This window comes from Diceros bicornis, chromosome 35, assembly GCF_020826845.1.
Source record: "Diceros bicornis minor isolate mBicDic1 chromosome 35, mDicBic1.mat.cur, whole genome shotgun sequence".
Classification (NCBI taxonomy): domain Eukaryota; kingdom Metazoa; phylum Chordata; class Mammalia; order Perissodactyla; family Rhinocerotidae; genus Diceros; species Diceros bicornis.
In genome coordinates, this window is record NC_080774.1 from 27,597,530 (window position 1) to 27,622,056 (window position 24,527).

The window sequence follows — 24,527 nt, forward strand, 5'->3', positions numbered from 1 at the left end:
CACTTCCCTACAGGCCCTCTGATGAGGGTCCCTCCCTTTGTCTGCCACGCCCAGCATCTCCACCCTGGCTTGAACTTACCCTCCCCGAGTCCCTCCACCTTCCCTATTCTGTCATCTGAATAGGACCAGAGGAGCTGGGCCTCGAGGAGTCACTTCTGCCCCCACCGGGGACAGAACTATCAGGAGAGAAGGAGTCTTGCTCTGCCTTGGGATACAGCACTGCACCCCGATCTGTTCGGGGCTGCTCACCCTCGCCCCTCTGACCGCCTCATTTTATTTGCACCCTCCAGCTTTCCCATCTGCCCCCAAACACAGGACCTTGGGGGCTAAGAGGGGGAGGGGCGTGTCCCTGGAGATTGCAGGGCTGTTTCATGAATGGGATACACCTCCTGGGCCTGGACAACTCTGCTCTCTCACCATTTCACCACCCTCCATCCCACTGTGAACCGCTGGGCTGGCGAGGACTGTCCTGAGGGGACACAGGGACGCACAGCCACGGTAACTGTGGGCCTGTCTCCCAGCGCCTCCACTGGGAGTGGGGTTCAGGGAGCCGTGCTGGGACCCCGCGTGGCTCCCACTGTGGGCCTGGTGGTGCCTCTGCATCTCTTCTTTCTGCCAACAGCCCCCTGCCCACTCCCTCCCCAGGCCCTGTGGAGACTTGAGGGCCTGGAGTTTGTCTTGTTTCAAGGCATCAAAACAGGCCAGTGTGTGGAGTTCAATGGGACCCACAGGCCCTGTGAGATCCGGGGCTGGTGTCCCATGGAAAGTGACACTGTGCCCGTGTAAGTGTCCCCAACACCCAGAACAGGTCCCAGGACCAGCAGAGCCTGCCCCTGACCTCCCCCACCTGCAGGAAGCCCCTGCTAGTCCAGGCTGAGAACCTCACGCTGTTCATGAAAAACCCTATCACCTTCAGCAAGTTCAACTTCTCCAGGTCAGCATAGTGGGTCCTGGCTGCCCCAGTTCCTCCTTGTCCCCTCCCTGGGCTGACCCCCCGGCCCTACCCCCTCTCAGGTCCAATGCCTTGGAGACCTGGGACGCCACCTATTTCAAGCGCTGCCACTGTGACTTACACTTCAGCTCCACTGCCCCGTGTTCCGCATCAGGGACCTCGTGGCTGCGGCTGGAGGGGTCTGTGAGGACTTGGTGTTGCTGGTGGCTCCGTGAGGGACAGGGTTCTGGGAGGGCTCGGGGAGAGGGTCCCTGCCTGCGTGCTGGTGGAGCAGTGATGCACTGTGTGCAGGGCGGGGCTGTGGGCATCCACGTCTGCTGCCATTGTGACCTGGCGCCGGGGACTCCCACCGTGGCCTCACAGTTCCTTCCAGCTATAGGAGATGAGCTACGGCTTCAGGTGCAGCCCCACTGTCCCCTACTGCTCCTCAGCCGGGTCCGCCTTCACCTGTCCCCCTGTGGCGGCCAGGACAGACCCCAGCCTGGCCCATCCCTCTGGACGCTCTGCTGTGTGTGCAAGGGGTGCCCAGGGCGAGAGGGGGCGCTCTCAGCTCCAGGTCCCGCAGCACAGGCTCCATCCAGCCTCCCTCCTGAGCCCTTTGGCCTCCACCCCATATGTCCCCACACCCCTGCTGCAGCTGGGACCCTTCACCCCAGTTCCTCCTCCACTCCATCTGCCTCCAGTATCTCCCTCCATAGCACAGGGGGCTTGTCCCCTGTGTCCTCAGCAATGACATATGTCTGAGATTCAGGACTCGGGCTGGGGGTGGATGGAGTCAATGGATGAGGAAGATGAGGCCTTTGAGGGACAGTCCATCCCAGGAGTGGCCAGAGCAGGTCACTAGACTCTCTCCTACCCCCAGGACAGCCGCTCACTGGTGGGAGGCCTCAGGAGTGGAGGCCCGGAGCCTGCTCAGGCTCTATGGGGTCTACTTAGACATTCTTGTCACTGGGGAGGCAGGTGACAGGCTGGAGTGGGTGGGAGTGGTTAGGGGTAAGGAGTGGGAGGGGACATCATCCACAGCCAGAGAGGCTCAGCCCAGGTCTCCCTCAGGCAAGGAAGTTCAAGCTCATCCCCACAGCCCTCACTCTGGGCACTGAAGCTGCTTAGCTTGGTGTGGGTAGTCTGGCCAACGTGGCTCCCTCTGGCTGCTGGCACGTGCCCTCCCAAGTGCATACCTGAGCCCTCTGTGCTGACATGATTGTCCGGGTGAGCGCTGGGGAGGCGGAGGGATGGCAGGTAGGGGGCCAGGACGTGGGTCTGCCCTGCCTCTCCCAGATCACCTTCTCCTGTGACCTGCTGCTGCTGTACGTGGATGGGGAAGCCCATTTCTCCTGGAGGACCAAGTCTGAGGAGAGGAGCTGCGGGCCTACCTGGACCCTTGGCTACTCTTTGGAGGATGGAGGCTGGAGCCCTGACCTGCTGTCCTCATCTCTAGGGAAAGGCCCTCAAGGGCATTGCCAACCCTGAGCAGACAGAGCCGGCTTCCCCACCCCCACATCCGGCTGCCCAAGTGCCTTAGAGGGGGCCCAGCACCTGCCCCCACTGCTGCTGCTGGGAGCTGGGCACTTGCCAGCCCGTTCCTGAGGCCTGTAGCCTTTCTCTGCTGGTTGGGGTTTGGGGGTTGGGAAGGGTGGGGGCCTGCCTTGGGGACTTGTGGATGAAGCCTTAGCAGGACCAGGATAGGGGGTGGGGTGAGAACTCCACCCTTTAGCTCCTAGATAGACTGTTCCTCCCCCAACTCCAGCCTCGGCAGGGTGCTGCCTGGGGACCAAAGAAGCCAGTTTTGTTTAGAGACCTGCAGGGGGAAACGACACAAGGCATTGGTGCTTTGGTGCTCCTGCTGGGTCTGGTCTGGTGAACACTCTCCCTGTCTGTCTCCAGCATTCCCAGTACCTCCCCACTCACCAGCTGTCCCCAAGCTGGCTGTGGTTGACGCCAGCCCTGCCTGGCTCCCAGCCCTCCTTCCCCTGCCAGCACTCCCCTCACAGTAGACCCCTGGTCCTCTCAGCAGCCCTGCATGGAGATCTGTGCAGCCAGAGTCCAAGGCAAGGAAGAAAGAAGCGTGACAGGAGGAGTCATCTCAGCTGCTCTGGGGCTGGGTGCCTAGGGCAGGTTCCCTCCCAGCAGGGGGGCCTCATCCAGGGAATGAGGATTGCAGTGGGCACACGATAGGACCTGCTAGGATGCCAGGCAAGGGCACAGGCACCTCTTGGGCCCTTCCCAGTGGCAGCATTCAGGCTGTGGAGAGCTGGGGTGGGGAGGAGTGTGGAGGGGCTGAGCTGGTGGGCATGGGGTCCTTTGGGACCTTCTGTATGTCTCCTTGGAGATCCCCAGCCCACCACCTAGGAACCTGCTCATCCGGCTTCCTGGTAGCCATGAGGTGGGAAGGCTGTATATTTGGACACATGTCACTACTGCCACAAGTCACACCTGAGAACGTGTCTGGGCAGCTGCCCACCCCAGCCTGAAGCAACTGCATGAGGACCACGCTCTGACCAAGACCCCAGGTGGAGCCCAGGGGCTGGAAAGAATGTCCTTAACAGAGGACATGGAAGCCCCCAGCAGGTTGGCCTGGTTCTGGCTCTGGAATCCTCCAGGGGGCCTGAGTCCTGCCTGGAGGACCTCCTGCTGGAGAATTTCCCCGTGCCCCCTGGGCCCAGGGTCAGGAGGGGAGAGACGGGCTGCAGGAGCCAAGCCCTCTCTTGGTCCCAGGGAGGGGCTGGGATTTGGGGGAACCCACCGCACCAAGACAAGGGGCTGCTTTCTCATGGGTCCCTGGTGACCAGGGACATGGCAGCTTGCTGGTGGAGCGACATGGGCCAGGGCTGGGGCTCAGGCTGGGCAGCATCTGGAATCATCGGGCACCTGGAGCCTCAGCAAAGCCTTGGGGTCCCTGCTTCTCTCAATCCCCAGAGCAGTGTCCACGGGAGGCGGTTTCAGAAGGGCCAGGGTGAGAGAACACAGCCCTAAGCCTGGTCATTGGAGCTGGGTCACAGGTACCTGGTTGTCTTTGGGGCCCAGAGAAAGCTGAGGTCAAGGCTGCAGAGAGCCGAGGAGTACAGCTGCCAGAGCCAGCAGCTTCCTGTGTGGCCCTTACAGGCAGGAACGGGGAGGTGGGGGCGTCTATGGTACACGTAGCATGGCCTTGGGGAGACTAGTAGGGATGTAGGGTGGGCCTGGGGACCTGCAAGGATGGGGCCCCACTGCCACCAGGTGGGTTGGAAGTTACCTGTAGCAGGCCCAGGCGTTTGTGCACCAATCTGCACATGTACCATCCCGAGCCTTTATCACAAATCCTTGAGGGGCGGGCAGGGGGAGAGGCAGCTGGAGATGTGTGGGCAGCCCTGAGCTTGGAAACAGCTGTTGCCTCAGTCGGCACGTGGGTGTGCACCCCCAGGGGAGCCGTGTGGGCCTGTGCACCAGTGCCAGAGAGAATCATGTACCCGGGCAGGTGGACCTCTACATCCTGGGGCAGGCGTCGGGTACAAGCACTGCTCGCTGAGAGTCCTGGGAAACCGAGGGAACCCCAGAACTGCACTGTCCTTTCCAGGAAACCTACTAGTGGTCTAGGCTCTGCCCTCAGAATCCACCCCCAGGGGACAGGTGGGGAACCTGGGATGAAGCCTGACCCCACCTGGTTAGGGACTCCTCTGTACCTGGTGTGTAGCTCCCCTCTGAGCTGGGCAGAGGGCACTGGCCTGAGGGCAGGGCCCTGTGACCCAGGCCTGGCCACGTCCCTCTCAGGGCTCTCTCTGCCCTGGCTGAACCTCCCAACAGAACCTCAGCATCTTTGCTGTGGATTGGGGAAAATTTCTCGGTTCCTGGGGAAGGGAGAAGACTGCCACAAAGAATGCCAGGTGGACACAGCAACAGGTCACGTGACAGGCCCAGCAGCTATTATTGTGGATCCCTGGGGCTGTGGGCCTCTTCTCTGCCCACCCTACTCCACCTGCCTAGGTAGCTGGAGTTGGTCATAAACTGGAAGGCACTGAGCGAAGAGTCCACCACACCAGCGCTGGCCACAGCCCACTCCCAAGGACTCGAAGCTTGGCACGTGGGCTAAGGTCATGAGGACATTCCAGCATGGGCAGGCCTGCAAACCTGACCTGCCTCGGATAGAACGTGCTGCCAGCGCCTCTGGCCCCTGATGAAGTGGGGCCAGGTGGGCAGGCCCCAAGTGGTCTTCATGGACTTGTAGGCTACTCCACGTAGCTGGGCTCCTGGGCCAGTGTCTGGCTGGGGGTCTGCAGGGCCTGTGCTGTCTCCTCCCTGCTGCCACGTGGGGTAGCCAACCCCAGCCGCTCCCACTGGTTCTCCTTGCTGTGCCGGATGCTGTAGCCAAAATACGCTGCAAATCCTGCAAGGGTGGCGCAACACTGAGGGAGCAGTCCCAGCACTGCTTCCCTGCTTGCCCTTGTACAGCAGCCCACCCTGGCTCCCAGCCTGGCCATCCACTCACCAATCAGTAGCCAAATGGAGAAACTCAGCCAGGTCAGGTGGCTCAGCTGCAGCATGAGGAAGATGTTGAGGAGGATGCTCAGGGCTGGAGTCAGGGGCACCATGGGAACCTGAGGGGGCAAGGGCAGGGCTGGGCTGGGCTGTGGGAAGGTCTGCTGGCCAATGGCCTGATGTCGTGGGAGTGCACAGTCTTCTCCTTCTCTGGAGATTCTGGAGACAAGGGCCCACTTGCTGTGCAGAAAGAGGGGGATGGGGTACTGCCCTCCCCCGCCCTGTTAGCCCTGGTGCGCGTGCCACGGCAGAGGAGGAAGGGGCGAGGGTAGCTGGCTGGGCTGAGAGTGATGGGTGTTGGCTAGAGGAAGTACCTGGAAGGTGTCCTGCCGTCGCTGTTGCTGGTGGGCCCCCAGGACGAGGAGACTGAGCAGAAACATGATGGAGCTGAGCAGGAGCAGCAGGGTGTAGCCCCAGAGTGGGAGGTGCAGGGCCGAGTCCCCGAAGACCAGCACGCAGTCCAGAGTGATGGCCGAGGACACCAAGTGCCCAAGCCACGGCAGCTCCAGGCCGGCACCCACCCAGGAAGCCAAGGTAGGGCCTCAGGGCTGGTCGCAGCTGCCTGGGTTCAGGGGCTGAGGCCAGCTCTGTGCCCACAGGGCTGACCGGGCTCTGGGAACTGGATGGAGGGGCCTTTTGGAAGCGTAGCATGATAATGCTGGTGACTGTGAAGGTGTAGGCCAGCAGTGCACCAAAGGACAGGAACTGGACCAGTGCTTTGAAGTCCAGCAGCAGAGCCAGGAAAGCCATGAGGACCCCGAACACCAGGATGCCCACCACAGACACCTGCGTCTGTGGGTGCACGTGGGTAAACACCTGGAAAAAGAGCCCATCGGTGGCCATGCCATAGATGATGTGTGGCAGGTAAAGTAGGTTGCTGATCAGGACAGTGGTCGTGGCTGTGGCAGAGGGTGTGAGATGGGTTAGCATGGTAGATAGGCCCACTAGGGGCCACTGCTTGGGGCCAGGGCATTGGCCCCTTGGGAACATGGGCATGAGTTTGGGCCCTCAGAGTGAGCCTGACGGTATGTGGGGTGCTGGCTTGTTCCCCCCTTCCACCCAGGAATGGGACAGCCCAGTTTAGGTGACAGGCCCACTGGAGATTTTGATGAGGGCTGAGTCCTTTTGCCAGAAAAGGCCCTGGAAGTACGTGCCCAGAGCTGACATTCCATGTACAATTGGGAGGGGTGGTGAGTAGGTCCCTCCCAACAAGCCTGGATGGAGAGTCTAATCATTAGCCCCTTCCTGGGCCCATGATACAACACGCAGCGCAGGCCCAGATGGAGATGTGTTCCTTGAGAGGCTTAGGGCATGGCCCCACCGCCCTGTCCACTCCCAACTGTTCCAGAAGGGCCCCTTACCACAGATGGAGCCAGCCGCCACGATGAAGCCCGCCCAGCTATGGCCCTGCTGGTAGAAGACATCAGCGACTGCCCAGTTAGGGTCCAGGCTGTGCCAGGGCACCATGAGGGTGAACACACTGGAGGCGAGGACATAGGCACCAGCCACCAGGCCAAGGGAGATGACGATGGCCATAGGTACTGCTCGCTTTGGGTTCTGGGCCTCACCGGAGGTAATAACACTAAAGCCCAAAAAGGCATAGAACAGGTGGCAGCACCGGCCATGATGCCAGAGAATCCGAAGGGTGCAAAGCCGCCCTCCTCAGCACTCCAGTTGTGTGGGTAGGCCAGGACAAACCCCATGATCATGATGAAGAGGATGATGAGCGTGCTGATGGCAGAGAAGGTGTGATTGAGCCAGCAAGAGATGCAGACTCTGGAGGAGATGCGGACTCTGCAGGAGATGAAGTCAAAAGAGAGGAGGAGAGGTCAAAAGTAGAATGGAAGCTGCCAAGAAGTCTGGGTAGTGTGCCAGGAGGGGCACCTGCCAGATGCCTACATTGGCCACAGTGAAGCTGCAGATACGGTAGATGAATATGGTGTCCAGGTAGCCACACCAGGTGTGAGCCACGGCGGTGCCACCAATGAGGCACCAGAGGAGCATGTTCCAGCCAACAAGGAAGGCCCACAACTCGCCCACGGACACGTAAGTGAACAGGTCAGCAGAGCCCGTGGTGGGCACACGTGACCCGAACTCTGCATAGCATAGTTCTGCCAGCAAGGAGACCGCAGCAGCCACGCTGAAGGACACAAGCACCACACGGCCGGCCATCTCCTTGGCCATGGTGCCCGTGAGCATGTACAGGCCAAAGCCCATCATACCACCCACACCCTGCAGGGTCAGGTCCAGCATGGTCAGGTAGCACAGCAGTGATGTCTCCCTGGTGGACTCCTTCAGTGTCTTCATCTGGTTCAGCTTCTGGCAGAAACTCGCCAGGCTGGAGGTGCTGGGAAGCCCCCGGGGGCCATGCTGGGCAGCTGAGAGGAGCACCAAGCCAGCCACCAGCATCTACGAGGGCCAGAGGGGAGTGACAGGCTGCCCAGCCAGGTCCTGACCAGCCTTCAGTCCTTGCTGTACCCTGCCATGGGGACCCAAGCCTGGAACCACTGGCCCACTGGAGGGCTGGATGAGGCAGGGATCAGGGCCTGTGAGCAGGTTCAGCAGGAGGTCACAGGAAGCATGGAGATCCCTTTGGCCTGCCTCCCAGGCAAGGGAGGGAGCCTGGTGGAGCTAGACCTGAGTGTCTTTGGAAGGGGCTCTGAGGGTGGGGAAGGGGCAGGCCTGGGGAACCCAACTAGGAACCTCTCCAGTGGTCTGGGATCCCAGAGCAGGGTGGAAACCTGAGGCTTCCTGGAAGCTGGGCCAGGCCTCCAGCACCAGGAACGGGAGTGTTCTGGCAGAGGCGGCCACCTGGCTTCAGACAGCAGCGTTCATCACCCTCCTGCCCGCCCCACCAGGCTAGTATATCAGCGCACGCTGCCAGGAGTGCAGGCCACCCTGGGCCCTGCGCCTGAAGCCAAGGCCCCACAGTACAACAGGCCACCATCACGCCACTGACGCATCTACTTCTGCTGTGCCCCTGTCCCCAGTACCCGAGCCTTCACCTCTTCTCTGGCCTGAGTCTGTTATTGTAAGAGTTGCTGCCACTCACCTTCTTTCAATACTGCGGCCATCACTCTGTGCCCACCCCAAACCCTGGGGACATATCCAGAACTGGGCACCACCTCCAGGTCCCACTCAGCCCACCCTACCCACATCTCACCCCTCTCCACAAGAGCTCACCATGTTCTAGGGAAACCCTATTACCATGCTCAGATCACAGATGAGGAAGCCCAGGCCACCAGGTAAGTAACCCCGGTCACTGGGGTGGTCTCGAGAAGCTCATGAAGGTTAAGGTCCTGAGGCAGACACCCTCCTTGATCCCTATCCCAACACACATACTCCAACAGCTGGGCACCATCCAGGCCCCTCAACACTGAGGGGGCGGTGCCTGCAGATGTCAAGCGAGACTCTGGTAAGATGAGGGTATGAATCTTGCTGAGAGGCCCTGGGCCATCACTGACCTCCTGGCACAATAAGAGCAGGAATCCACCCTCATCCATTGATGAGGAAGTGCTCAGTTTTGGGGAGTTCTGTGAATTGGCAGAATTCATGCCAGCTGTTCTGATCTTCTAGCTACAGACAGTGTCCTGAAAAGATGCAGGCAGACTCCTGGGGATGACCTCCAGCCCTCTATCTTAGGGGACCCCTAGGGGCCCTCAAACACCAGTGGCAACCCCTCCTAGCCCAGGAGCACCTGTCAAGCCTGGGCACCCTAACAGCAGCTCCCCACTTGTGGATATCCATGAGACGTATCATAGACTGAGTGTCTACTCCATGCCGGTCCTTGCATCATGGGGAGGCACCATGTGTCTCACCATGTGACCATCACAAACCCCCCTCAGGCTTATTTATTCCTGTGGCTGAGAGGTCTTTATCCTTCTGCTTCTCCCACTTCTTTGAAAGAGGAAAGGTTGGTGTCACAGGGTGTTAACTTGTTTACAGTGAAATGACAATCCATGCAAGCAAAGCAAAACCAACACAGATATCCTCTTCTCCCAGAACATTCCCCATGTTTTCAGGTTTATATGTGGTTTGTGGAATAGGATTTTAGGGGCACCTACAGACTGTCTGCCTCAGTGGGAAGGTGACAGGATCATGGACTCTCAGACAGGATGGTGCCATTTAGAACACTCTGCCTTAGCCAGCCCCCTTGCCCCTTCTGACATTTCGATGATGTTGTCTTGAGGAACTTCTCAGATGGACTCCCACTTCCTGCAGGGATGACGTCTCCTGTACCTCGCTGCTGTGTGACCTAAACATGATTGAGCAGATGTTCCTTGTTCTGAAATGCCTTCACAAAAATCCAGAAAGATGCATTTCCAACCAATAGGCATGGGCAATTTTCTAACAGGAGCTCCCCCAAGGCCTATCTAATGACCACTTGAGAGCTGGTGTGCAGGGTTTCAGAACACTGACTTCTTATCTACCCAGAGAGGGGATGTCACCACACTCCCTTTCACAGGCGCCAACATCCAGTGCATACTTGTGGCTGCTTGTGGTTGATGCAGTGAACTGTAAACTCCCAGGGAAGTGGCTGGGCCAAGTACTGGACTCCACTGAGCTAGGCAGTTACACAGAGCAACACCAGGAAGATGCAGTGAAGAGAAAGCGCCAAAAAATACAAGAAGAGAGAACACTTACCACCTCATCCTACAAAGCCAGGATCACCCTGACACCAAACCCAACAAAGACATCACAAGGAAAGAAAACTACAGACCAATATCTTTTATGAATATAGATGCAGAATTGCTCGACTGAATACCAGCAAATCGAATCTAGCAACATATAAAAATCACCAAGCGAGATTTATCCCAGGAATGCAAGATTGATTTAACATATGAAAATCAATCAATTTAATATGCCATTCTAATAGAATAAAGGACAAAACCGCATTATCATCTCAACAGACACAGAAAAACACCGTCAACAAACTTGAAATAGAAGGGACCACCCTCAAACTGATAAAGACCATCTAAGATAAACCCTTGACTACTATACTCAATAGTGAGAGAAAGAAAGCTTTCCATTGGATCAGGAACAGCAGCAGGATGTCCTCTCTCACCACTTGTACTCAACATTTTACTGGAGGCTCTGGCCATGGCAATTAGGGGAGAACATGAAATAAAAGGAATCCAGGTTGAAGAGGAAGAAGTAGAACTCTCCAGCTACAGATGACATGACCTTATGTAGAGAAAATCATGAGAAATCCACACAGAAAACATTAGAACTAATAAGTTCAGTGAAGGTGCAGGATACAAGATCAACATACAAAAATCAGCTGTGTTTCTATACACTAGCAATGAGCTACCCAGGAATGAAATTAAGAAAACAATTCTGCTTACATAGTATCAAAAAGAATAAATTTATGTATGAACACACTTAGATGGAATTTAACAAAATAAAAGACTTTTGCACTGAAAACTACTAAACATCATTGAAAAAAGTAAAAGAAGACCTAAATAAGCGGAAAGACATCCTACGTTCATGGACTGGAAAACTTGATATTGTCAAGATGGAAATACTCCCCAAATTTGTCTGCAGATTCAGTGCAATCCGTATCAAAATCCCAATTGCCTATTTTGCAGAAATTATCAAGTTGATTCTAAAATTTATATAGAAATGGGAGGGACCCAGAATATTCAAAACAATCTTGACAAAGACCAAATTGGAGGATTTACATGTTCTGATTTCTAAATTGACTACAAAGCTACAGGAATCAAGACAGTGTGTTACTGACATAAGGATAGACATATAGATCAATGGAACAGAATTGAGAGTCCAAAAATATGGGCAATTTTTTAAAGTTTATGGCCAATTTAAATTTATGGCCAATTGATTTTTTTTAAGATAGATTTTATTTTTTAGAGCCAATTTAGGTCCACAACAAAATTGATCAGGAGGTGGAGTTCCCATATACCCCCAGCCCCTACACATGCACAGCCTCCCCCACTATCAACTTCCTCCAACAGATTGGTACATTTGTTATAATTGACGAACCTACATTGACACATCATTATAACCTCGAGTCCATAGTCTACATTAGGGCTCACTCTTGGTGTTGTACATTCCATGTGTTATAACAAATGTATAAGGACATATATAGACTATTACAGTGTGCCCTAAAATTGACCCTGCTTTGTCTACTCATCTCTCCTTCCCCACTGAACACGGGGAACCACTGATCTGTTCACTGTCTCTGCAGTTTTGCCTTTCCAGAATGTCAGATATTTGGAATTGAATCATACAGTATGTAGCCTTTTCAGACTGGCCTTTTTCACTTAGTAATAAGCATTTAGGTCATCTTATGTCTTCTCATGTCTTGATAGCCCCTTTATTTTTAGTGCTGAGTAATATTTCTTGTCTGGATGGACCACAGATTATTTACCTATTCTTCTACTGAAGGACATCTTGGTTCCTTCCAAGTTTTGGCAATTATGCATAAAGTTGTGGTAAACACTCATGTGCAGGTCTATTCTGCAGACATAAGTTTTCAACTCATTTGGATAAATACCAAGGAGTGTGATTGCTGAATCATGTCGTAAGTGTATGTTTAATTTTGTTAGAAACTGCCAAACTGTCTTCCAAGATGTCTATGCCATGTTGCATTCCCACCAGCAACGAATGAGTGTTCCTGTTGCTCCGAATTCTCAGCAACACTTGCTGTTGTCCTTTGAATTGGATTTTCACCGTTCTAACAGATGTGTAGTGGTATCTCATTGTTTTAATTTGCAATGCCCTAATGACATAAGATGTGGAGCATCTTTTCATAGGCTTATTTGCCAACTGTATATCTTATTTGGTGAGATATCTGTTCAGATCTTTTGCCCATTTTTAATTGGGGTTGGCTTTCTAACTGTTGATTTTTTAGGGTTCTTTCAGAGAGAGGTGTCAAGATGGCAGTATAGGCAGACTCTGAACTCACCTCCTTTCAAGGACACAACAAATTTACAAGTGCTCTTGGAACAATTACCCCTGAGAGAGAACTGAAAACTGGATAAAAGAACCACTGCCACTAGGGACAGTCCTGACTGAGGTGGAAGAGGCAGAAATTCCTTTCTGGAGAGAAAAAAAGGCACCTTCACAAGCTGTGGTGAGAGCTGGGCTCTCATGGCTGGCTGAGAGCAATCCTATGGTACGCAACTTTCTCTGGAGGAGAGGGGCACCTGAGCAGGGGAACATTACTGCTATAAGCATCTTTTGGAATCAGCACAGCTAAGATAAGTGACATAATATCTGGCTTTACTGGCTACTAACTACAATGAGGAATAGTCCCAGAAAAACTATCAGACATAAGGGGGAAAATGCCTGTTCTTAAAGGGTCTGTGCACAAATTCATTCATTTTGGTATGAAACCTAAAATCACCAAAATGAAATTTGCACAGTTCTTTGGTGAAAAGAGACTCACCTGATAGGCTCTGGATGCATCTTGGTGAGGGGTGAGGCCTCTCCAGGGAGTGAGACATTGGCAGCAGCCATTATTGTGACCTAGCACAGGTGACCTGACACAGATGCTGGCAGACACCATTGGAGTTCTTCCCTTAGCCTGTTAGCCCAGGGTCTCCCCACCCACTAGAGCACTGATTTAATCCAGCTCAGCCAGGGCAGGCAGGCTGCCCTAGGGACTGGCCCCACCCAACAGCAAGCCCTTGGGCAAATTGAGGTCCTGCATAGTCTGGCTGCCTGGATCCTCTGCAGCTGGGTGAGTGGGTCTGCCTCTGTGGGGCAGAGTGTGCATGAGGAGTGGGTGGAGTGGGTGGAGCCTCTGCAGTGGGGTGACTAGGTCTGCTTCATGGGGTTCAGGCACATAGAGGAGGCAGGTCTATGTTGACAGTATGTATGGCCCTGTGGGTGGGGGCTTGTCAGCTGTAGAAGACTTTTTACTTCTCAAATAGCCACAGAAGGGATTGGCCCCACCTTCCAAAGCCTGAAACAATTGGGTTTTCCAATGCCTGGGGCCAGCCCCACTCAACTGCAATCCTGAGATACCTGACAAGAGCCTTGCAATCCAGAGGCCTACCGCAATTACAATCCCCTGAGTCTAGCAACTAGCCATGCTGGGGGCCTAATCAACAGAAAAACTACAACATAAATGTGCTATTAGACTTTGCAGTCAACTGTGCTGGGGCTACCCACACCCTATAAAGTGACTGAAGGATCCATAGCAGCCACATGCAGCTGAACATTACAACCACCCAGCCAGGGTGACAGCCTGGACTCCCTGGGCACCTGCAGCAAGAGCAACCCTGCTACAACAGAGGACACATGTAGCCCACACAGGGCTCACTCCTGGAACATTTGGAACTGGGGATGAAAGGGAAGCACACTGCTGGCCTCATAAGGCATCTCTTACATAGGGCCACCTCTCTAAGATCAGGAGACATAGCTGACCCACCTAATATATAGATGTAAGCACAGAGAAAGAGGCAAAATGAGGAGGCAAAGGAATACATTTCAAGTAAGAGAACAGAACAAAACCCCAGAAAATGAACTAAATGAAACAGAATTAAACCATCTACCTGACAAAGAGTTCAAACAGAAAGTCATAAGGATGCTCACTGATCTTGGGAGAAGATTGGATGAACTCAGTGTGAACATCAACAGAGAATTGGAAAATATAAAAAAGAACCAATCAGAAATGAAGAATTACAATACTGGAAATGAAAAATTCATTAGAGGGACTGGATAGCAGAGTAGATGATGCAGATGAACAGATCAGCAAGCTGAACAGAAGACTAGAGGAAATAACCCAAGCTTAACAGATAAAACAAAAAAGAATTAAGAAGAATGAGAACAGTCTAAGGGACCTTGGGACAACATCAGGTGTACTAACGTTTGTATTATAGGCATCCCATAAGGAGAAGAGAGACACAAAGGGGCAGAAAATCTATTTGAAGAAATAGTAGCTGAAAACTTTCCTAATGTAAGGAAGGAAACAGACATCCAGGTACAGGAAGCACAGAGACCACCAAACAAGAGGAACCCAAAGAGGCCCACACCAAGGCACATTATGATTAAAATGTCAAGGATTAAATATAAAGACAGAATCCAAAACGCTGCAAGAGAAAGGTAACAAGTTACATACAAAGGAAACCCCATAAGGCTATCAGATGACTTCTCAGCAGAAACCTTACCGGCCAGACGGGAGTGGCACAATATATTTAAAGTGCTGAAAGGGAAAAAAACCTACAGACTAGAATACTCTACCCAGCAAGGTTATCATTCAGAATGGAAGGAGAGACAAAGAGTTTCCCAGACAAGCAAAAATTAAATTAAGGAGCTTATCACCAAGAAACCAGTCTTACAAAGAAATGCTAAAGGGAATTATTTAAGTAGGAAAGAGAAGACCACACATAAGAATAAGAAAATTATTTGTTAAAAAAGCAATAAAATCACAGGTAATGGCAAAATTACAGTAAAGGTAGTAGATCAACCACCCATAAAGGTAATATGAAGGTCGAAAAACAAAAGTACTAAAATTACCTATTTCCATGATAAGAGGGTAAGGGAAACACACACACAAAGAAAGAGGTTAGATATGATATCAAAAACAAAACGTGGGAGGAGAGGAGTAAATGAGACTGAAGAGACTATCAACTTAATATAAATCTATATACATAGGTTACTATATATGAACCTCATGGTAATTGCAAACCAGAAACTTATAATAAATACACAACATACTAAGAGACATGAACCCAAACATAATACTAAAGAAAGCCATCAAACCACAAGGAAAGGGAGTAAGAGAAGAAGATAGGAACAGAGAAGAACTACTAAAATGCCCAGAAGAACAAAAAACTGGAGGCCAGCACAGTGGCATAGCAGGTAAGTTCGCACACTCTCTTTCTGCTACCCAAGGTTTGCAGGTTTGGGTCCTGGGCATGGACCAATGCTCCTCTTGTCAAGCTGTACTGTAGTGGAGTCCCATATAAAGTAGAGGAAGATGGAATTGGATGTTAGCCCAGGGCCAATCTTCCTTGGCAAAAAAAGAGGAAGATTGGCATCAGATGTTAGCTCAGGGCTAATCTTCCTCACACAAAAAAGTAAAAAATGGTAGTAAGTACATACTTATTAATAGCTACTTTAAATGTCAATGGACTAAATGCTCCAATCAAAAGGAATGAGGTGGCTGATTGGATAAAAAAACAAGACCCGTATATATCCTGCATACAAGAGACACATTTCAGACCTAAAGACACTCACAAACTGAAAGTGAAGGGATGGAAAAAGATATTCCATGCAAATGGGAATGAAAAGAAAACTGGGGGAGCAATACATATATCAGACAAAATAGACTGTAAAACAAAAACTGTAATGAGACAAAGAAGGGTGCTACATAATGATAAAGGGAACAATCCAACAAGAGGATGTAACACATGTAAATATCAATGCACCCAACATAGAAGCACTTAAATATATAAAACAATAATTAACAGACATAAGGGGAGAAATAGATAGTACCACAATAATAATAGAAGAATTTAACACTCCAGTTACACCAATGGATAGATCATCCAAACAGAAGATCAATAAGGAAACATTGGCTTTAAATGACACATTAGACCAGATGGACTTGGTAGATATATACAGAACATTCCATTCAAAAACCACAGAATACACATTCTTTTCAAACGCATATGGGATATTCTCCAATATTGAACACATATTAGGCCACAAAAGAAGTCTCAATAAATTTAGGAAGACTGAAATAATACCAAGCATCATTTCTGACCACAACAGTATAAAACTAGAAATCAACTGCAGGAAGAAAATCAGAAAAACCACAAATATGTAGAGGTTAAACAAAATGCTACTGAACAACAATTGGGTCAATGAAATAATCAAAGAAGAAATCAAAAAATACCTGGAGTGAAAATGAAAATACGACATGCCAAAATTCATAGGATACAGCAAAGAAAGTTCTACGAGGGAAGTTTATAGGAATACAAGCCTACTTCAACAAACAAGAAAAATCTCAAATAAACAATCTAACAGTGCACCTAAAGAAACTGTAAAAAGAAGAACAAACAAAGCCCCAAATCAGCAGAAGGAAGGAAATAATAAAAATCAGAGCAGAAATAAATGAAATAGAGAATTAAGAAACAATGGAAAAAATCAATGAAACCAAGACCTGGTTCTTTGAAAGGATAAACAAAATTGACAAACCTTTAGCTAGACTCACCAAGAAAAGAAGACAGAAGGCTCAAATAAATAAAATCATAAATGAAAGAGGAGAAATTACAACAGACACCTCAGAAATACAAAAGATTATAAAAGCATACTACAAAAAGCTATACACCAACAAATTGGATAATCTAGAAGAAATGGATAAATTCTTAGAGTCATACAACCTGCCAAAACTGAATCAAGAAGAAATAGAGAATTTGAATAGACCAATCACCAGTAAGGAGATTGAAACAGTAATCAAAAGCCTCCCATAAAATAAAAGTCCAGGACGAGCTTTCTTCCCTGGTGAATTGTACCAAACATTCGAAGAAAACTTAATATCTATACTTCTCAAATTCTTCCAAAAAATTGGAGAGGTGATGAAGCTTCCTAACTCATTCTATGAAGCTGACATCACCTTGATACCAAAACTAGAGAAGGATGACACAAAAAAAGAATTACAGGCCAATATCACTGATGAACATTGATGCAAAAATGCTCAACAAAATACTAGCAAATTGAATATGACAATACATCAAAAAGATCATACACCATGATCAAGTGGGATTTATTCCTGGGGTTCAGGGATGATTCAACATCTGCAAATCAATCAACGTGATACACCACATTAGCAAAATAAAGAATAAAAATCACATGACCATCTCAATAGATGCAGAGAAAGCATTTGACAAAGTACAGCATTCATATATGATAAAAAGTCTGAATAAAATGGGGATAGCAGGAAAGTACCTCAACATAATAAAGGCCATATGTGACAAACCCACAGCTAATATCATTCTCAATGGATAAAGACCGAAAGCTATCCCTCTAAGATCAGGAACCAGACAAAGATGCCCACTTTCACCACTCTTATTTAACCCAGTATTGGAAGTCCTAGCCAGAGCAATCAGGCAAGAAAAAGAAATAAAAGGGATCCAAATTGGAAAGGAAGAAGTAAAACTGTCACTATTTATTTGCAGATGACATTATTTTATATATAGAAAACCCTAAAAAATCCACAAAAAAACTTTTAGAAATAATAAATGAATATGGTAAAGTTGCAGGATACAAGATCAACATACAAAAATCAGTTGTGTTTCTATACACTAACAATGAAGAAGTAGAAAGAGAAATTAATACAATTGCAACAAAAAGAATAAAATACCTAAGAATAAACTTAACCACAGAGGTGAAATGTCTGTACACTGAAAACTATAAAACATTGTTGAAAGGAATTGAAGACGACAAAGAAATGGAAAGATATTCCGTGCTCTTGGATTGGAAGAATTAACATAGTTAAAATGTCCATACTTCCTAAAGCAATCTACAGATTCAATGCAATCCCTATCAAAATTCCAAGAACATTTTTCACAGAAATAGAACAAAGAATCCTAAAATTTATATGGAACAACAAAATATCCCAAATAGCCAAGGGAATCCTGAGAAAAAAGAACAAAGCTGGAGGTATCACACTCCCTGATTTCTAAATATACTACAAAGCTATAGTACCCAAAACAGCATGGTACTGGCACAGAAACAGACACACAGATCAACGGAAAAGAATCAAGAGCCCAGAAATAAACCCACACATCTATGGACAGCTAATTTTTGACAAGGGAGCCAAGAACATACAATAGAGAAAGGAAAGTCTCTTCAACAAATGGTGTTGGGGAAACTGGATAGCCACATGCAAAAGAAAGAAAGTAGACCATTGTCTTACACCACACACAAAAATTAACTCAAAATGGATTAAAGACTTGAATTTAAGACCTGAAACCATGAAACTTCTAGAAGAAAACATAGACAGTGTGCTCTTTGACATTGGTCTTTGCAGCATATTTTCAAGTATGAAATATTTCTGACCAGGCAAGGGAAACAATAGAAAAAAATAAACAAATAATCCTACAACAAACTAAAAACCTTCTGGAAAGCAAAGGAAACCATCAACAAAACAAAAAGACAGCCTAACAATTGGGAGAAAATATTTGCAAACCATATATCTGATAAGGGGTCAATATCCAAAATACATAAATAAAAAAATATACATAAAGAATTCATAGATCTCAACAACAAAACGACTAACAATCCAATTAGAAAATGGGCAAAAGATCTGAACAGACATTTGTCAAATGAAGATATGCAAATGGCCAACAGGCACATGAAAAGATGTTCAGCATCATTAACTATCAGGGAATTGAAAATCAAAACTACAATGAGATATCACCTCACTCCCATCAGAATGGCTATAATTAACAAGACAGGAAAGAACGAGTGTTGGAGAGGATGTGGAGAGAAGAGAACTCTCATACACTGCTGGTGGGAGTGCAAACTGGTGAAGCCACTATGGAAAACAGTATGGAGATTCCTCAAAAATTAAGTATAGAACTACTGTACAATCCAGCTATTCCACTACTGGGTATTTATCCAAAGAACATGAAAATACAAACGTGTACAGATACATGCACATCTATGTTCATTGCACCATTACTCATAATAGCCAAGACTTGACAGCGACCTAAATGCCCATCAAGGGACTAACGGATAAAGAAGATGTGGTATATATATGCAATGGAATACTACTCAGCCATAAGAAATGATGAAATCTGGCCATTTGTGACAACTTGGATGGACCTTGAGCCTTGAGAGTATTGTGCTAAGTGAAATAAGTCAGAGAAAGTCAAATGCCATATAATCTCACTCGTAAGTAGAAGATAAAAACAACAACAAACAATCACAGAGACAGATTGGATTGGTGGTTACCAGAGGGGAAGGGGGGAGAGAGGAAGACGAAAGGGTGGATTATGCACATGTGTGTGGAGATGGATTGTAATTAGTCTTTAGTGAACATGATGTAGTCTACACAGAAACTGAAAACAGAGTTATTTCTACATTTTAGATACGAATCTTTTATCAGATATGTCTTTTACAAATATTTCCTCCTAGTCTATGCCTTGTCTTCTCATTCTCTTGATGATCAATTTATTTTTGACAAGAGTGCCAAAACAATTCAATGGGGAAACAATAGTCTTTTCAACACCCTGTACTGCAGCAACTGGATATCCACATGCCAATGAATGAATTCAGACTCCAACCTCACACCACACACAAAAATTAACTCAAAATGGATCAAAGACCTAAATCTAAGAGCTGAAAATATACAGGCATACCTTGGGGATATTGGGGTTTAGCTCCAGAACACTGCAAGAAAATGAAGATCAGAATAAAGTGAGCCACATGAATTTTTTGGTTTCCCAGTACGTATAAAAGCTATGTTTACACTATACTGTAGTCTATGAAGTGTACAATGGCATTATGTCTAAAAACAGAATGTATACACATTAGAAAATACTTTGTTGCTTAAAAAAATGCTAACCATCATCTGAACCTTCAGCAAGTTGTAAACTTTTTGCTGTTGGAGGGTTTTGCCTCCATGTTGATGGCTGCTGACTGATCTGGGTGGTGGTTGCTGAAGGTTGGGGTGGCTGTGGCAATTTCTTAAAATAAGACAATGAAGTTTCCTGTGTCAATTGACTTTTCCTTTCTTGAACAATTTCTCTGTAGCATGCGATGCTGTTTGATAGCATTTACTCACAGTAGAACTTCTTTCAAACTTGGAGTCAGTCCTCTCAAACTCTGTCACTGCTTTATCAACTAAGTTTATGTAATATTCTAAATCCTTAGTTGTCATTTCCACAATCTCCTGTGCATCTACCAAAAGCAGATTCCATCTCAAGGGACCACTTTCTTCTTCCATCCATACAAAGCAACTCCTCATCCATTAAAGTTTTATCATGAGGTTACAACAATCCAGTCATGTCTTCAGGATCCACTTCTAATTCTAATTTTCTTGCTATTTCCACCACATCTGCAATTACTTCCTCCCCAAATCTTGAACCACTCAAAGTCATCCATGGGAGTTGAATCAACTTCTTCCAAACTTCTGTCAGTGTTGATATTTTGACCTCTTCCCATGGATCACGAATGCTCTTAATGGCAACTAGAATGGTGAATCCTTTCCAGAAGGTTTCCCAATGACTTTGCCCAGATCCATCAGAGGAATCACTATGTATGGCAGCTATAGCCTTATGAAGTGTATTTCTTAAATAATAAGACCTGAAAGCCAAAATTACTCCTTGATCCATGATCAAAATGGCTGCCCGGATCCTACAGAATGGATGTTATACTAGCAGGAATGAAAACAACATCAATCTTGTTTCGCATCTCCATCAGAGCTCTTGGGTGACCATGTGCATTATCAATGAGGAGTAATATTTTGAAAGGAATCTTTTTTCTGAGCAGTTGGTCTCAAGTGTGTGGGTGTAACATATTCAGTAAACCATGATGTAAACACATGTGCTGTCATCCAGGCTTTGTTGTTCCATTTATAGAGCACAGACAGAATAGATTTAGCACAATTGTTAAGGGTCCTAGGATTTTCAGAATGGTAAGTGAGCATTGGCTTCAGTTTCAAGTCACCAGTTGCATTAGCCCCTAACAAGAGAGTCAGCCTATCCTTTCAAGTTTGAAGCCAGGCATTGACTTCTCCTCCCTAGCTGTGAAAGTCCTGGATGGTATATTCTTCCATAATAAGGCTGTTTCATCTACATTGAAAATCTCTTGTTTAGAGTATCCACCTTCGTTAGTGATCTTAGTTAGATCTGGATAACTTGCTTCAGCTTCTACATCAGCACTTGCTGCTTCACCTTCACTTTCATGTTATGAAGACGGCTGCTTGCCTCAACCCTGATGAACAAACTTCTGCTAACTTCAACCTTTTCTTTGGCAGCTTCCTCACATTTCTCAGCCTTCATAGAATTGAAGACAGTTGGGGCCTTGCTCTGGAATAGGCTTTGGTTTGAGCAAATGTTGTGACTGATTTGATCTTCTACCCAGACCACTAGAACTTTCTCCTTATCAGCAATAAAACTGTTTCACTTTCTTATCATTCTTGGGTTCACTGGAGTAGCATTTTTAATTTCCTTGAGAACTTTTCCTTTGCATTTACAGTTTGTCTAACTCTTTGTGGCAAGAAGCCTAGCTTTTGGCCTGTCGAGGCTTTTGACATGCCTTCCTCACTAAGCTCAATCATTTCTAGCTTTTGACTTAAAGTGAGTGATGTGCAAATATTCCTTTCATTTGAGCACTTAGAGGCCATTGTAGGGTTATTAATTGGCCTAATGTCAATATTGTGTCTCAGGGAATAGGGAGGCCTGAGGAGAGGGAGAGAGATGGGGGAATGGCCCATCAGTGGAGCAGTCAGGACACATAAATTTATCAATTAACTTTGCTGTCTTATGTGGGTGCAGTTCATAGCAACCCAAAACAATTACAATACTAAGATAAAAAATCACTGATCACAGATCACCATAACAAATTAATAATAATGAAAAAGTTTGAAGCATTGTAAGAATTAATACAGTGTGAGACTAAGACACAAAATGAGTGAATGATGTTGGAAAAATGGCGCCAATAGAATTACTTGATGTGGGGTTGCCACAAAACTCTGATGGGTTTCAGGGCAGGCTGCCCCAAGATGTGCCACTCTGGTGTGTGAGTTATTTTGAGCTGAAGACAACCAAGGCTCAGAATACTCTGGAAGAACATTTGAGCTTCCCCCAAGTTGCCTAAAAGAATTTAAGATAGAAGGCCCTGTCCCAGAAAGAAACTCTTACCACAGATAATTCTAGATGTGGAAGGTAGGAAGGCATCTGGAAAGGGCCATTTTATCAAAAGATCTCTTTGGGGTACCATTGTCTATAGATGAGACAATGAAGACATTTGTTTACCAAATATGAACTCTTCAAATCTTCCTGTAAATTGCCTTCTCTCTCGTTGAATTCTCAGACCTCTATCTCATTCTCCTTAGTCCAGAAAGACATATAAACCTTATTTTGCCCGACTGTATTTGGAATTCTTCATTCTTCTGTGAATTCACCAAGTACACATATTAAACGTTGTTTGATTTTCTCCTGCTAACCTGCCTTATATCATTTTTAATTCTTTGACCAGCCATAAGAACCAAAAGGGAAAAAGTGGGGGGAATTCTCCCTCTTCCCCTACAGTTTTGGCAATACTGGCAGGATCCCCACTGGCTGGCAAGCTCCCTTCTCTGGCTGGAAGAACTGCTTTCTCCCCATCATGACTGCAGATGAGGAGATTCTGGGTCACCTGATGAAAGGTGGCAAGAGGTAAGATTTCTGACTACATCAGCCTCCTGGAATCTCTATCTGAGGGGTCCAGTGGAAGTAAGTGGTGAGAATTTTTTTCTGTCTTTCTAAACTTAGATTGGTAGGAGAGAATATTTGGGAAACTTAATTCTTGTGCTTTTTAGTGACTTGTATATTTGGTAGAGTACTGTTGGTTTTATTGACCCTTGTCCTCAAAGAGATGGTCACTGTTTTATTTCTTTTTTGTCTCTGTGTTTTGTGTCATGTGTCATAAGAAGGAAATACCATAGAGTATATTGCTGGCATAAGCCCTATAAGCCTATTGTCTGGGCCAGACCCACAGGCTGGTGAGTTTGTAGTCATCAGACTGGCATCTATTGAGATAAACTTTGCTGTGGGTTCATATGCACATGAGGTAAAAGCTGTTGCTAAGGGATATCTCAGAAGCCAGAGGGCCACAATATTGGTGGGCATGGGTCATGCAGTTAAGAGCCATTAGGGTGCTCACATCCTCAAGAAGACTCCCAGGATAGGGTAAGTTGGTCACACAGTGGGGTAGATGACAACAGGTCCCCCAATGACCTCAAGAGTATTTCTGTGCAACAAGGTACTCTATGAAACACACATCATCTCCAAAACTGTGGCATATCCCTCCTAGCTGTTAGTTTGGCTCCAAGAGATCCAAGGTGTAGTTAAAGCTGTTATTGTGCATATAAGGAAAAAAAAAAAAAACTGGTGAGGTTTTTCTTTCTGTCTCGTTCTATGTCCTGACAACTTGGCTTTTTGACCAGTGAGAAGATTCTCCTTGGTCTACACCATCCAGAATGTGCATTTACCAGAGTGCATCTTGATGGTCAGTCAAATAGTCTGGGGTTCTGAGCACTCTCTGGCTGTGCCAAGCTGTCAGGGGATTTTCTCATAAAGGATCTAGTCCATAAAGGCCTTTGTCGTCTCAACATTCCTTGCTTGTTAGTACTGGAAAAATCCCATTCCAGTAGCGCTGCCTGGTGTCACAGATTAGTTGCTCTTTGACTGAAGGCGTCCCTCGCTCTCATGGGAGACCAGAAACACTGTTTTCACTACACCATCCTTACCTCCTCGGCAACGAATCTCTTTAATCTCTCTGGCTATTTTAGAAGTGAGCTTTTTGGATCATGGGGGCTACATCATCTGTGTCCTCCCCAGGGATGCCTCTTGTGTCCATGGTAAAGATTTGTTCTAAGCCTGGAAAGTTACCTCAACATCTTTCCTTAAAAAGGCTTATTGGATTGAGTCACTATTGGAATAAACATACAAATGGAAATCCTCTTAATCAATGGCCACATGATGGATCTTTTGAATTGGGAAACTTCTGTATTTGAAAACTATTTTAGAGAGCTCTCGTCACAAGCAGCTGCCTTATTGGTATTTATGGGAAGATCAAATTGAAAAGGAAACCTCCCAAAATATAATGGCTAGGCTCAGAGAATCGCTTAATAAAATGAAAGACCAGAAGTCAGACTTAGAACAGAGATTAAAAAGTAAATATAGTCCAGGACCAGATGGCTTCTCTGGAGAATTTTACTACATAGTCAAAGAAGATTTAATACATATCTTTATCAAATTATTCTGAAAAATTGATGAAGATGAGACACTTTCTAACTCATTCTATGAGGCTAACATTACCCTGATACCAAAACCAGACAAGGACAACACAAAAAAGGAAAATTACAGGCGAATATTGCTGA

At 47.4% G+C, this 24,527-nt stretch overlaps 1 pseudogene; it reads right to left on the bottom strand.

Moving 5' to 3' along the window:
- Nucleotides 1-5,154: 5,154 nt before the first annotated feature.
- The window catches only part of LOC131398408 (cationic amino acid transporter 4-like), a 40,731-nt pseudogene continuing 21,358 nt past the window's right edge, over nt 5,155-24,527 (bottom strand).